The sequence below is a fragment of the Microtus ochrogaster genome (genome assembly GCF_000317375.1).
Source record: "Microtus ochrogaster isolate Prairie Vole_2 chromosome 14 unlocalized genomic scaffold, MicOch1.0 chr14_random_2, whole genome shotgun sequence".
NCBI lineage: Eukaryota > Metazoa > Chordata > Mammalia > Rodentia > Cricetidae > Microtus > Microtus ochrogaster.
Genome location: NW_004949097.1, coordinates 6,011,859 through 6,025,404, shown reverse-complemented (window position 1 = coordinate 6,025,404; position 13,546 = coordinate 6,011,859). Strand labels below are relative to the sequence as shown.

At 39.1% G+C, this 13,546-nt stretch overlaps 1 protein-coding gene across 1 annotated transcript in view; it reads right to left on the bottom strand.

Moving 5' to 3' along the window:
• The window catches only part of Pik3c2g (phosphatidylinositol-4-phosphate 3-kinase catalytic subunit type 2 gamma), a 361,584-nt gene extending 348,824 nt beyond the window's left edge, over positions 1 to 12,760 (bottom strand). Inside the window, exon 1 of the mRNA XM_005364544.1 lies at positions 12,659 to 12,760. The gene's annotated coding sequence lies outside the window, so the exon portion shown is untranslated. The remainder of the gene's footprint in view (positions 1 to 12,658) is intronic.
• Positions 12,761 to 13,546: the final 786 nt, after the last annotated feature.

Sequence of the window (13,546 nt, the reverse complement as noted above, 5' to 3'; positions counted from 1 at the left end):
CCCTCCTCCCTCTCTCTCTCTCTCTCCCTCCCTCTCTCTCTTTCTCTCTCCCCTCTGTTCAGTTACATTATTCTCATTTCAAACTTGCTTCTTAGCTGGCCCAAATGCTGACAGACACAATAGAGGGCAAGAAGAAGCCATGGAATGAGATGTTGAGTTGAAATAGAAAAGGCCTGACTCAAAATGGAGCTGACTGGTGTCACATCTTCATCCTCTTTCTCTGTGCTTCCTGAGACACAATTTTGCATTTGGCAATTCTTTCAGAAATGAATAGGGTACACATGCTGCATATTAGGGTGAGCCTTAAGGAGTAGAGTCTATCTTATTTCTCTTTTCAATCCCATGCATCAGGAAACTTATTGTCTGTCGAGACAGATGGTTAGGGGAGTAACTGGGATGCACGTTAGCCCGTATTGGTTCTCAGTGGATTTTTAGTGAAGAAATAGGCAGACAAGATACAGCAAGATCCCAGCACACAGAAACTACTCCTCTCCCCAGGACCTTCTGCCAGTTTGGAACCCACAGGTTAGAAGGACACCCCTTCTACTGAACAATAATTTCCCTTTGCAGTATCATTGGGGATACGCAAGACTGGAAAACATGAATTTGAAAGAAAATCTACCAGCAGATAGGGCTGAATGTTACTCACCATTGTCAGGATGTAGAATTAAGAGCATTTACAAGACAGTACAAATACTATCAATGGAATTGAGGGTGGTGTACCAGCCTGAGAGAAGGAGCAAGAAGAGGAGACAGAATGGGAGCAGGAGAGTAAGAGAGGAGGACAGTTCAGGGGAAGGGCAAGAGAGAGGGGAAAGATCAATGTTCAGATAATGGAGGATCACATGCCAGATCTCTATTGCAAAATATGGCAGAAACATTGCACAACACAACTCAACTTTGAAACAATACTGTACTTGCAGCACTTTATCTTCCTGTGGTTTTAAGACAGGAAGCATTTCATTTGAATCTCTTACCTGAAGCAAATTTCTCCCTGAAATTGCACATGACCTCCGTTCTCTTCAGGACTCGTGGAAGCGAACACAGGTCTATGTCACATGCTCCTGATGCCAGTAACTATCATCCCTGCCTGACCGGTTTGGCTTGTTTAAGAATCTAGTTTTCATCACCCTGGAGGGTCATATGGAAAAGAAGGGTTTGTACTGACAGGATAGATACAGATTGAAGCCACAACCCTAAACATGAGTTAGATTCTGTGTGATATGAAGAGTGTATGCCAAAAAATCCCAAACAGCAGCATACAAACAGAGACACGGCTTTGAAATTACATGCATAAGGTAGGCACTTCTCAAATCATATTTGGTTCTGTTGGCGTATAGAGAAGACTCGGTGATTCCAGTGCCAGGAGCTGTTGTGAGCCTGCAAGTCCGGGCCACTAAAAGATTATAAATCACTATGTCCCTTTCTATTTTCAGTTTAGAAATGACAAACATTACTTTTTGCCTTAGAACACAAAATAAATTTACAGAGAAACAACCCCCCCCCCATGAAAGTATTTTCAAAGACTGTGATGAAATAGACCCGCATATGCTGTTGACTTTGAGCCACGTGTGGAAACTTTGAGGCAGCTCAAGTCAATGTTTACTTGGCTCCAGGTAAGGGAGGCTCAGCTAAAAGCAGGAATATGACGCCATCTGTTGTCCCTTTCTCTTTTTGTCTGCTTCTTAACTTGATTATAGTTTCTTCTAAGATCGATTTTCTACATGCAAAGGCAGAGAATAGAACTTCTAGAATTTTGCTCACTTTTTAAAAAACGCATAGGAAAAGATATTTACTACGTTTACATTTCTAAATTGTGCATCCCTCATGTTCACTTTTTCTATATAGAGAGAAACATACCAGTTTTCTATCATTATAACAAAAAATGGAGTTAAATCTTGTTTTAAAAGGGCAGCACTTATTTTGCCTCAATGTCTCAGTGATTTTATTCAGTCACTAGTCTCTTGAACTCATTGTGTTGAGTTTCATTTCTTTCAAGGCAGTTGAGCAGTAGCAGCAGCAGAGAGAGAGGAAAAGAGGGAGAGGAGGGGAGAGGAAGAGAGAAAGGGAGGAACAGAGAAAGATGGAGATGGAAAGAGAGAGAGAGATGGGAGAAGAGAGAGAACTGAGTTCCAATATACTCTTGAAGGGACGTTCCTTCAGAGTGGTAGGTGACTCAACCTTGAAGGAGTGTGGTGCCACCACGAGGAACACTGACACCCTTAGGTTTTGGTGATACTTTGTATTTCTACTACGTGTGTGTGTGTGTGTGTGTGTGTGTGTGTGTGTGTGTGTATGTATGTATATCCTTGCACATGCCAGGAAAATGTTCCACTCTGAGCTACACCCATAGAGCTCTAAACAACCAAGGGGATTCATGATAATTTTATTTGTAACAATTGTTCTTCAAGTCAACAAAACACATAAAATATCTGAGTATTTTTTAAAACAAAGAATTATTATAAGGAAATACCCTCCAAACTGGAAATATTTGTAACCATAAACCTCTTATCATACACTAAGGTAAGACTACATACAGTTTACTGGGTAGGACTGAGAGCTGAGCTGAGCAAACAGGAACAATCTAACCTTGGTAAAACTGGAAGATTATGGTTAGAACAGTCTGATAGCAATTATTCACAGGCAGGAAAGGACATGAAATTAACCTTGCCTGTGTTTCCTTTGGAGGTATGCCCTTTAATGTCATAAATACCCTAGTTTAACATGTGTTCTTAACTATTTTATTAGAAACTTTTATTAATAAAATCAAGTGACAGTTATGTTATTTCTGTAATTTATCCTATCAGGGTTTGTTTTATACATTTGTTAAATATGTCATTCCTTGCATCTATAATTACTATCCTTTGTTTTTAGACAAAACATTTTTGACAAAACAATTACGTTGTACCACTGAGATTGCATACAAAAAATGAGGGGCTATACGGTGTATGTATGAATATATGTGTGTATGTGTGAGTGTGTATGAGTGTGTGATTTTGTGTGTGTGTATATATATATATGTGTGTTGTGTGTGTACATGCACATGGTTAAATATGTGCATATGTGTGTATGTATGTGTGTGCATATGTACATGTGTACGTGTGTGTGCTTGTGTGTATGTGCAGATGTGTATATTTATAAAAATGTGTATTTCTGTGTGTGCATGATTCTTTTTTTCTGTGGGGATGTGCTATGTCCCTTGTGTGAACCTGAGGGGACAGCATTCAGATGTGAGTTTTCACCTTTCAACCATGTGTTGAGATAGGGCCTCTTCATTACTGTGTAAGAAGCTATTTGGTCTGTAAGTTTCTGTATTCTCCAGTCTGTGTCTCCCATCTCTTCACCAGTGCATTCTGGAATTATAGAGGCCTGTGATAGTTCTGCTGGCTGGTTTTATGCTTGGCTCATAAGAATGGCAAGTATTGCTGCTCATGGTGGTGCAAGCACTCAGGAGGCAGAGGAAGTCAGATCTCTATGAGTTTGAGTCTAGTCTGGACTACATAGCAAGTTCCAGGATAGCCAGGACTATGCAGGGAAACCCTATCTCATAAAAACAAAACAAACAAAAAGACAAGTGTCTTCTTAAAGAGTTCCCAGATAGAATCAGTGCCTAAGTCCACATTGTTTTACTCTGTAGGTGTCACCTTCCCCACTCTATAGCAAATCAGATTCTTTATTCAAAATGCCTGCTTATCAGTCTGGACTCTTGCTATAAGTCTGACAAAGACGTTATCATTGGCCTTGGATATAGGGAAGAAGTTGACAATCATTTCTCAAACTAAGTGCAAGGACTGGTGATCCAAACCTTGAGATTGACTGCATGACTCTTTTAAATATGCTCAGCATGCCCCCCTCTCTTCCTAATATCTTTGTACGAAATCCTTTGAAGCAGAAACCTATCCATTAAGAAGCAGATGCCAACAGAATCTTCTGGACCTCCAGCAGCTGATTATTGTCATGGATGGTGTAGTGAATGGAAGTAGCAATTCCCTACTCTTGTGGAGTGTGTTACACGCAGATTCTGCTGTGTGTCATGTAGAGTATCTGCCTAGTACTATGGCAAGCGTAGCAAACCAATCTGAACCACTCAGGGTCTTGGTGGAAAGTACACGGAATTGGTTGTGAGTATTATGCTGTCGTTTGTGCATCTCTGTTTTAAATAGGAAACTGAAGAAGACAGGAATATTTCTTGATAAAGTTATCTGAAAATCAAGTGTGAGCCACATTGCTCTTATATTAAAAGAAAGTTGTTTATCCTTTCCTTCATTTCAGATAAGGATGAGTGGACAGGGGTCAATAGAATATGAAGTCATTATAAGCCAGAACTTTTAAGCTGTCAAACGTTGTATGTGTTCAAACCCAGGATAAAGGAGCAAGAAATTGCTATTGATGTTTCCAAAGCTTGTACAAGCCAAGCCTGGTGCTTGTTAGTGAAATTAATCCAATCGCTTTATTTTGAAATCCTACCTAGTTACTGAATAATAAACAAGTATGAAGAGTTTGTTGAAGACCAGATTGGATATATGTACAATGGAGTATCGCTCGACAAAGGTAGGAGTGACACGTTCATCCAGACTTTTGATTTGGATCTTAGTTTTAAAGAGGGATATTGCTACTCCATAGTTCTAGCGAGATCATCTCAGTCCCTGGAGACTCTATTCCCATTGTACTCTGCTTCAGCCTAGAATACACAACTTGTACCTTTCATTGTTGTTGAAAGCACTCAATTCTCTTTGCGAGATCTATCTCATATGCTTTAAGAACTCAAGAACACATTAGCATGCCAGTCTGTAAAGTGTCCCCCATATACAGTCCTAATTTCTTCTCATGACAGTTTCAATTTGTCACATGAAACTCCAATGAGAGGTATGGCAGTCTAAGTGATAGACAATGAGATTTAAGCTATAATTGGCTCTCTGGCTGTTTTGTGTGTATGAGCACATTGTCCTTTTGAGGACAGTATGTCCAGCATCTTGGCATTGTACAATGGTAACAGTTCAGTAGCTTTCCTGAATACAGATCCAGGATGACAGAATGGCCCTGAAGGTACTGAGCCACCTACCACTTGGCTGGCAATGGTTTAATGAAATGTTTTTTTTTTTTAAACCTCATTTAAAGCTACAGGTCTTGGGTGCCTTCTTTCTTTTAAAAGCACCCAAATCTTGAATAAAACCTAATTTGGGGCCTGGAGAGATGGTTCTGTAATTAAGAGTGTTGGCTGTTCTTTCCCAGGACTCAGGTTCAATCCCCAGCTCATAACCATACGTAACTCTAGTCCCATGAGATCTGCTGCCTTCTTTCGACCTCTGTGGGAGCTGCATGCACATGACACATTGACATATATGCAGGTAAAAATATCCATACACATAAAACACATTTTTAAAAACTAAACATACACTGGCTGTGAAAAACAAGATATATTCTTGTATAATAATAAAAGAGACATGGGTCCCACAGTTAAGAATGGGCATCCAGGGAAAGAGACTACATTCTAAAGATGTAGAAATATACACTATGACTGAAAAAATGTTTAAATACTGTCAGCTGTTTAGGAAAATTTGAAACACTGAGAAAACGCTGTGTGCTGATGGATAGTGGTTATTTCTTAGTGTTCTGTGATAAGGTGTACTTTGGCTATTTCTGGTCTTAGCAGCGAATACTCCTCTGGCTTCTTTAAGTGGCCACATTAAAGCTGTCAGTCACTGGATCCAGTCTGGTTCCAAAGGTCAGGTAAAAGCTGATGTTTTATTAACAAAATAGATGTTTTCAGATAGCTTCAAAATAAATTCCATTAAATTGAGAAAGAAGAAAATTTTCTAAACAGAGAAACCAAAAAGTAGACAGAGATACCCTGCAAGCATAGAAACACTCCCTCGGAATTTGAACTTGAGTTGTGGTTGTTTGCTGGCAACTGAACCAGAAGAATATAAGGTTTTTGTGGGGAAGGCACTAATAGGGAAAAATTAGTGTGTTCCTGACCTTTAAAACAAGATTAGAGTTTCCAGCTGTCGACAGCGTATACATGTGTACCACTCCAAGGAAGGAACAGTTTGCCATTTTCTCAGAAGAGGATGATTATAGGGTAATCAAGTCGTTTTCAGATTGTAATGGATAAATTAGAATAAAAATTGACTCGCTGAATATTGACATTACCAAGGGATGTTGAGTGAAGATCAGTCAAGTTAGCCACAGGCAACTTATTTCCTCTGGTTCTATGTGCAGAGAAGAGACAAGAGGAACCCTAAGTGTTCCCTCCCTCCCTCTGACAATGTATATATCACTCAATCAAAGAAATTACGTCACTGCCCAGGCTGGAATTATTTAAAGCACCTCTCTAGTAGGATTTGTACTGTTTTGAAAATGGCGGTGGTCAAATTGTCCATTCTTCTACTTTATTTGTTCTTCCTTTTCCTGAAAGGGACTCTTAAATACAGAGCATGTGTATGAATGAATATCCTGAGATGCATTCCTGAGTCCCTGGAGAGGGCTGTACCTTGTTTCCAAGCATCCTTCCTCCTCTCTGTCCATAGTCAGCACCAACCTGTCAAAGGCCTGCATTTCAACCAAGTTAGCAGTTCTACAAAATACAAAATGGAGATATCTCAGGCCTTAAAATAATCACAAACTCTCCCTCCTATCTGAAACCTGGTTCCAACTCACACATCTGTTTCAGCAGTGTGTTGTGGAGACCTGGGGTTGAGAAGGGCAAAGCTCAGTTGTTGATTCTTACTGGAGAGCAAACATAAAAAACAAGAATTAAGTCTAATTTAGTGTTCCACTTTTTTTTTTTTTTTTTTTTTTTTTTTTTGGTTTTTCGAGACAGGGTTTCTCTGTAGCTTTGGTGCCAATCCCTAGTGTTTCACTTTTTGTATTTTGATTTCAGACCCACAGATTAAAGCTATATTACCTACCATAATTTACTTTCATAGGCTCAGATAACTGTTTTATGAAGATTTACTTGCATAAGTAAAATACAGTCTTATCATGCAGGTTTAAAGTTCTGAGTTTGATTCCCAACACTTAGTAAAAAGGAATTGAAAATGTATAATAGCATTTGTTCTCTAAGTTCTATTGGAATTAGAGTTTTTCTTAGAAAAAAAAAAACTTATACTTCAGAAAGGGAGCATCCAGACAATGTTATTGTCCACTATTGATGTTTGGAATTAGGTAGGTCTAATTATTTTAGGGTTTGGACAAGAATAGGCAAAGATTATTTCAAATCTTTGGCCAAGATAATAGAATATAACTGATGCTATAGAATTAATATGGTGTATATTAATAACTCCCTTTTGTTAAATAACAGGAATAATTCACTCCCAGGTGCTATGTACTGTGATCACGCCTAGGAACACACTGGGACACCAGGATTTTCATTGCCTGTCAGAGTAAATTAAAGACTGTCTGGACAGGATAATCCCAGAGATCTATAAACGTGGAAATAAAATTGGATGATCATGTAAGGGAGAAAATGTAATTTCTTTATGTCGTGATTCCTGTCAAAGCTACCCAACAGGAGACAGATTAACAAGAGAGAAGGTGACAGACATAGTTGATAAAAGTTTCACATGGCGTAGGACCTTTCATAAATGAAGAACCAAAGGAACAGGCACACTTGTGTATTGTTGGCATGCTTGGCTCAGTCTGTTGAAATGGATAGTTCTGTAAAAATGCGATTTGACAAGAACAGGGTGTGAGCTAACAGTAATAAACAGCACATCTTGTTTGCTCAGATTCTACTGTGCCCCTGTGCCTTTGGCAATAAGGACACTTCTTTCCTCTCCTGCATGTGAGCCTTACACCGTACTTTGAAGGAAAGTGTCTGTGTTGCTATGTAACCTACTTTAGAAGTAGAGGGTGGGAGAAGGTCATAGGGTGACTTGCCCAATACTACTGCTCATCAGATGTCACCATGGGGTGGGGCATTCTCTGAACCCCATTACCAGAAAAGTAGACAATAATCACCCCTAGATACAGAAAGGGGGCTTACATGGAATATGTTTGAGGAAGTCTCCGTGAGATGGTTGAAATGTTCTAGTGTCTGAACAGGCTCCACTCTTGTGGCATTTCACAGCTCATAAATGGTCTTCGAAAAAATTCTTGAACCTCATCATATTCACACTACGTTAGGAAACAACAGCACGGAAGTAAGAGTGGGTGGGCCTCTTGCTCTCCTTTGCATTGACAACAGGGAGTCAGGGGTGGGCATCACTTCACCCTACACTAATTCATGCCCCATAAGGAGTGGAACTCCCTAGAGATGTGCAGTATTTTTGTTCATGTCCTAAAAATATTAGACCTATGTGTTTCCAAACATTAACATTTGCTAAGTATTACTTACAGTTTTCCACTGAGTGTTTCTTCCCTGAAATATAATTTTCTTGAAAATAACTGTAATTTTTAATATAATTTGAAGGATAAATACAGCTGTATGTCTTCATACAGTTGAGTAGTTCATAGCCTTCAAGATGTATTACTGGTATAAAGATATCTGTTATGCAAATATAATAATAATTTGAATACCTTCAATTCTTCATTCAATAAAAATTACTAGTTTCATATAGGTAATTCCTCTCAATTCCTAAAAAGTAGGTGTGGTGTGAATATTTATACAATCTGTGTTATACTGAGATTCAAAGTGCCTGAAGATCAATGGTTGCATTTGAAAAATCCAAACCTTCTTCCTTACATATTTTAGGAAAACCCTGCACTGTGGAATAAGAAGCGGTGGTTATTAGGAGGAAGAGGGAACCAGCAGAGGGGTGGTGAGAGGTGGATATTTGGAAGGGTGAATAAGAACACACCTGTGAAGATACAAAACTGTCCAAGGGAAGACCCCCCTTTGAATGCCACCTCAAAATGTTAATGTAAGATAGCGAAAAGAAAAAAGAAATGCATGAACTCTAACATCATATTCCTTCAGATGTTTAAGCAAGATATATTTGTCTTATTTCAGTGTTGGTTTTTCAGCTATAACACATTTTTAAGAAGATTACTGTGCGGTAAGAGGGGTACTCCTGGAGGTATTTATGATGAAGCGGCTGCACCTCTAACAGGTGTTTGTGTGGGGGACCCACAAACGTGAGCCTGTTCCACTTGGACTAGAAGTCAGAGCGTTTAAGCTTATTTGTGCTGTTTCAAAGTTGTTGACAACAGATATGGCTACACATCCTTACCTAGGATGTTATTACTTGGTGTTTTGGGCATTAAGATGGCCCATAGAAGTGGATCCACTCCACCTTGACGAAAAGTCAGAGAATTCAAGGCTACTCTTGCTCTTTATTTAAAATAAGAGTTTTGACCTAGGGAGTGTCTGCCTGCCTACAGGATACTTGTTCCAGGGTGTGTTAGCTACATATCCTGCCCAAGCATCAAATGCTTTACTCAGGAAATAACGGCTTGATGTCTCAAGTACTAAAACAAGCAAGTGTTCTGGTTGTCCTTTGTGTCATGTTAAAGCAGTCTTTGGCCTCCCCTCCCCCAACCTGTGTATTGTGGTATAAAAGTATATGAAGAATAAATGCTGGCAAATTCATTAGTCAGTGAGTTGCCCTCCCAGAACCTGTGTCTCTGTATTTCTTTCATATCTCCGTTCCCCCTACCTAACATTTCTAATCTATATACGCCCCTATCCTGGAAAGTACGACCCCCATTGTGGTTGGACTACAGCAGAAGTCACCCCCAAAAGGTAGCTTACGACATGTTTGCAGCTCTCTTGTGTTTGTAGCAATCCGTAAACATCATTACACTCTGAGTTAACTTAGTGCTCCATGGCCACACATTCTGTCAGGTCACTGACAACTCCTAAACTTGCTCTTAGATGAATGAAATTGACCACACCTAAAACTGCCAACTATTCCTGAAAATGATTAGTTGATGATTAAAGTGGACATTCCTGTTCTAAATACAGTGACTTCCATTTCACCGAAGAATCAAATCCCTGCTAGAGACTTAAATGGAGGTGTAAATTTGCAAAGTTCCAGGCGTCACAGACACCATAGATTTTGGCACACAGAATGAACAATTTGTTAAAGTCAGGGTTTCACTTCTTCAGTTCTACACACGAATCCACAGAACGTTTGCTCCCTTCTCAGAATAAATCATCTCCTTCTACTCCCCACCCTCAGCTTTTTCTCTGTTCCTACAGCTGAAGTCAAAAGTTTCTCACTTTTGACTGGCACTAACTATTGCAACTTCTAAAGCCATCTAGTTTTGCATTTTGATTCTCTAACATCACAAAGATTTTATTATCTACTGCAATTATATGACACAGAATGAATATATATATATATATATATATATATATATATATATATATATATGCAATAACTTGACACTAAAGAAAAGAAAACAGCACTTGGCATTATCTTCAATCAATTGATGAATTTTTCTGATAACACCGGTTCTGTTTATATGTCCATTTTCCTTTTTAGGTGCAGTCAGTATCTAAACTGCTGTGTATTGGTGTTTTCCAGACAGAAAGGTAGGCCACAGCTAAAGAAAGGCATGAATAGCTTTCCATTTCTCGTAGAGAGGGAAGCAGAGTGTGAGTATGTATTCTGTTTTCCAAAGTCATCCAAGGTGGATGTTAATAAACCTGCATAGGCTTTTTTTTTTTTTCTTCCAGGAAGCAAACCTGCTTTTCACTATTGCAGAGCGCCATCTTGTGGACATGGAAAGCTTCTCCAGCTACTCAGTGCTGCTGCTTGTTTGTGGACGGGAGCAGGGTTAGAACTGAGAGCAAGCGGCTTCCCGATGCCTGGATGCCTGTCATTCGGAACAAGCTGACCTCTACCACTCCTCTAGTTACTATGTTTCCTCCAATTACAGGACATGCATTGTGTTTGCCTGTGACAGGAGACAGCAGGCCTTTCCTGAGTCTCATTGCCAGGATCAAACGAAGCATGCAATTTCTTAAGAATTCAGGTTTGATTCAACCGTACGTTCCTCTTAGGACGTTAAGAAAAGACCACACTTTCAGATAGTTCAAAAAGCTTTTTGAAAGGAACCGTTGATAATTTCTGTGTTGGAACTTTACTTGGGTTGAGTAAACAAAGGTTTTAAAATGAGCATTTTATTTGTGTTGGGAGTTTGGGGGAAAATATTCAAACCATAAGAACCCGGTGTGCCAAGTAGTTTGAACTAAGGACAGCAGAATGATCACCTCGCTGCTTATGCGAGGCGTTCCGTACGGTTCTGTGAGAAGCACTCACTGAGCTGAGCTCTCGGCTTCCGGGTGTGACCTTCACTCTGGTACTACAGTTCCGTGGCAAGGCTATTTCACCCCAAGGCTGGTTGCCTCTGCCTTGCGCTGGAAACCCCCACCCGCCCATCCTTGGGGCATGCTTTGGTTTTGACTTTCTATTTGTTCAGTTCTAGTTTGTTTGTGCAAGCAGCAAGTAGGGCAATATTCTCATAAACTCATTCTTCTGGAGGCCTCAAATTTAAAACTCTTAACTGCAAAATATACACATGTGTAAATTTGTATAACTAAATATATATTTACAGGTAAATGTTCTTTGGTCATTGAAATCTCAACTAACTTTAATTTTGAGTGACTTATGGTTTTCTGAGAGTAACTTTAAACTTCTTAGAACTAAATATAAAGTTATTAACTTTATTCCAAAGCAATTTGAAACTTTAAATTTTTCATTCTTCCTATTTCTGTCTCTACATCTTTGTATAGATACACACACATGCACAGAGCTCACCTGTTTTTCTTAGGAATTTTAATTTCATTTAATTGCCTGTTAGAATTCTGGACTTTCTTCTTTTGTTATATGTAAAAGACTATAACTTTAATCAATATCTAGTATCTGTGAAGCCTGGGACTTAGCACTTGAAATGAAAGTGACAACACTTTCATTTATGCCAGCACTTGGTCACAATTATATATTAAATACCTAGAACATCAACGTGCCTGGGATATTTAATACATTAAATGCCTTAAGAGAATCTTTAAATATTCTGTCAGGGTGTAGAATTTTGTTTTCCACCTTATAAATATAATTGTAAAAATGAAAGTTTGTATCAGCGTTATGGGTTCCCAGATTTGAAATTCTGCGTGGCATTGAAAGAGATAACAGCCAACGGAGTATGCAGTTCCATCGGAAGCCATTTTCATATGCCAGCAGAGGGAGAGTACTAATTCATATCTTAGGGATAATGGCTTTATTTTCTTGCCTTTGGCATCTTGAGAACGCAACATTCGTCCTTCATAAGGACTGCACTTCAGTTCAGCACGCTTGTTCAGCATTTGCCCGTCATCAGGAACTCAAATTCTTTTATTGTACTCCATTCTTTCCTTAAATTTTTGCTGTATTTGGCCCAGGTGAAAGTACAGATCTATCATGATATATAATAAGACCTTTCTGAGTCCTTAAAATTTAATTTTTTTACCTTGAATCTCAAAAGCTAAATTATGACACTAATAATTCCTGCTACACCCTGCCCTTTCAACTAACTAATATTACGGAAGACAACATTTGAAATTAATCTGTCGACAGACTGCGCAACAGAAAGAGAGAAATGGAAAGTTTACTTATGGATTTCTAATCGCACTGAAGAAGCAAAGCTTTTGAATAAAGCGAGAATTTTTACAACTGTATAGAGCAAACATTGTGTTGAAAACTTCTTTATATTATCCCATAGAGCACCGTACCTTCGTGTTTTAACCGTCTTTTCTTCCTTTGCCGTCAGGAATGCTGAGAGTGAGCGAGCAGCTGGCGGCTCTGGCTGTGTGTAATCATTTACTAGGCCTCAGTGAAGTTTGTTCGCTCTCCTTTCAGCTTATCAGCTGCTGCGCAAATAAAACGGAGTGTTCCCGTGACTTGCTTGGGCGCCTTAAGTGACTGGCGCGACAACCCTCAAAATCGCGTTATCTTTTACGTTTAGCATCCATTTCGCCACAGCTCGGCAACCCCGCTGGTTGTAACAGGGACCTGGCTGGGTGTTTAAACTTTCTTTCTTCACCAACTCCCAAGAAGCGGTCTGAAAGTTCCAGGAAAACAAGAGGCTTGCTCTCCCTTCCCTAAGGTCTTTGAGAATCTTACATGTCTGTTATCACTGTGGCTCTAGATGCCACCCGGTCTATAATTTCTCTGTAAGACTACTGACTTCTTTTCTCTCTGCGGGCTTAGAGCTCCATTCTGCTCCCCTGAAAACTCTCTGATGGCAGACTCTTTTTTCCCCCCATATTCCTAAAATTTAACATCATTGAAGAGATTTTGCATGGCTTATTACGATGTAACATATTAGAAATTAAAAGAGAAAAACGTGTATTCATCAGCTAGGTTTAAACATCAGCATGCAAGACAACATAGTGAAATAACTAAGCATTTTAAAGAAAAAAGTGCTATATAGGTGCCATAAACAAATAAAGGAGAATACCGGCATTCATTTTTAGTCTTCATGAACCTTATTAATAGATGAATTCTAATGGCTGTTTCAAACTTATTTTGTTGTAAAGTGTAATATACTTTTATACTCAGTCTGTCTTCATGATCTGTTTGGAAAGGGATTACTATTTTACTAGATTTTGGTCCCATGG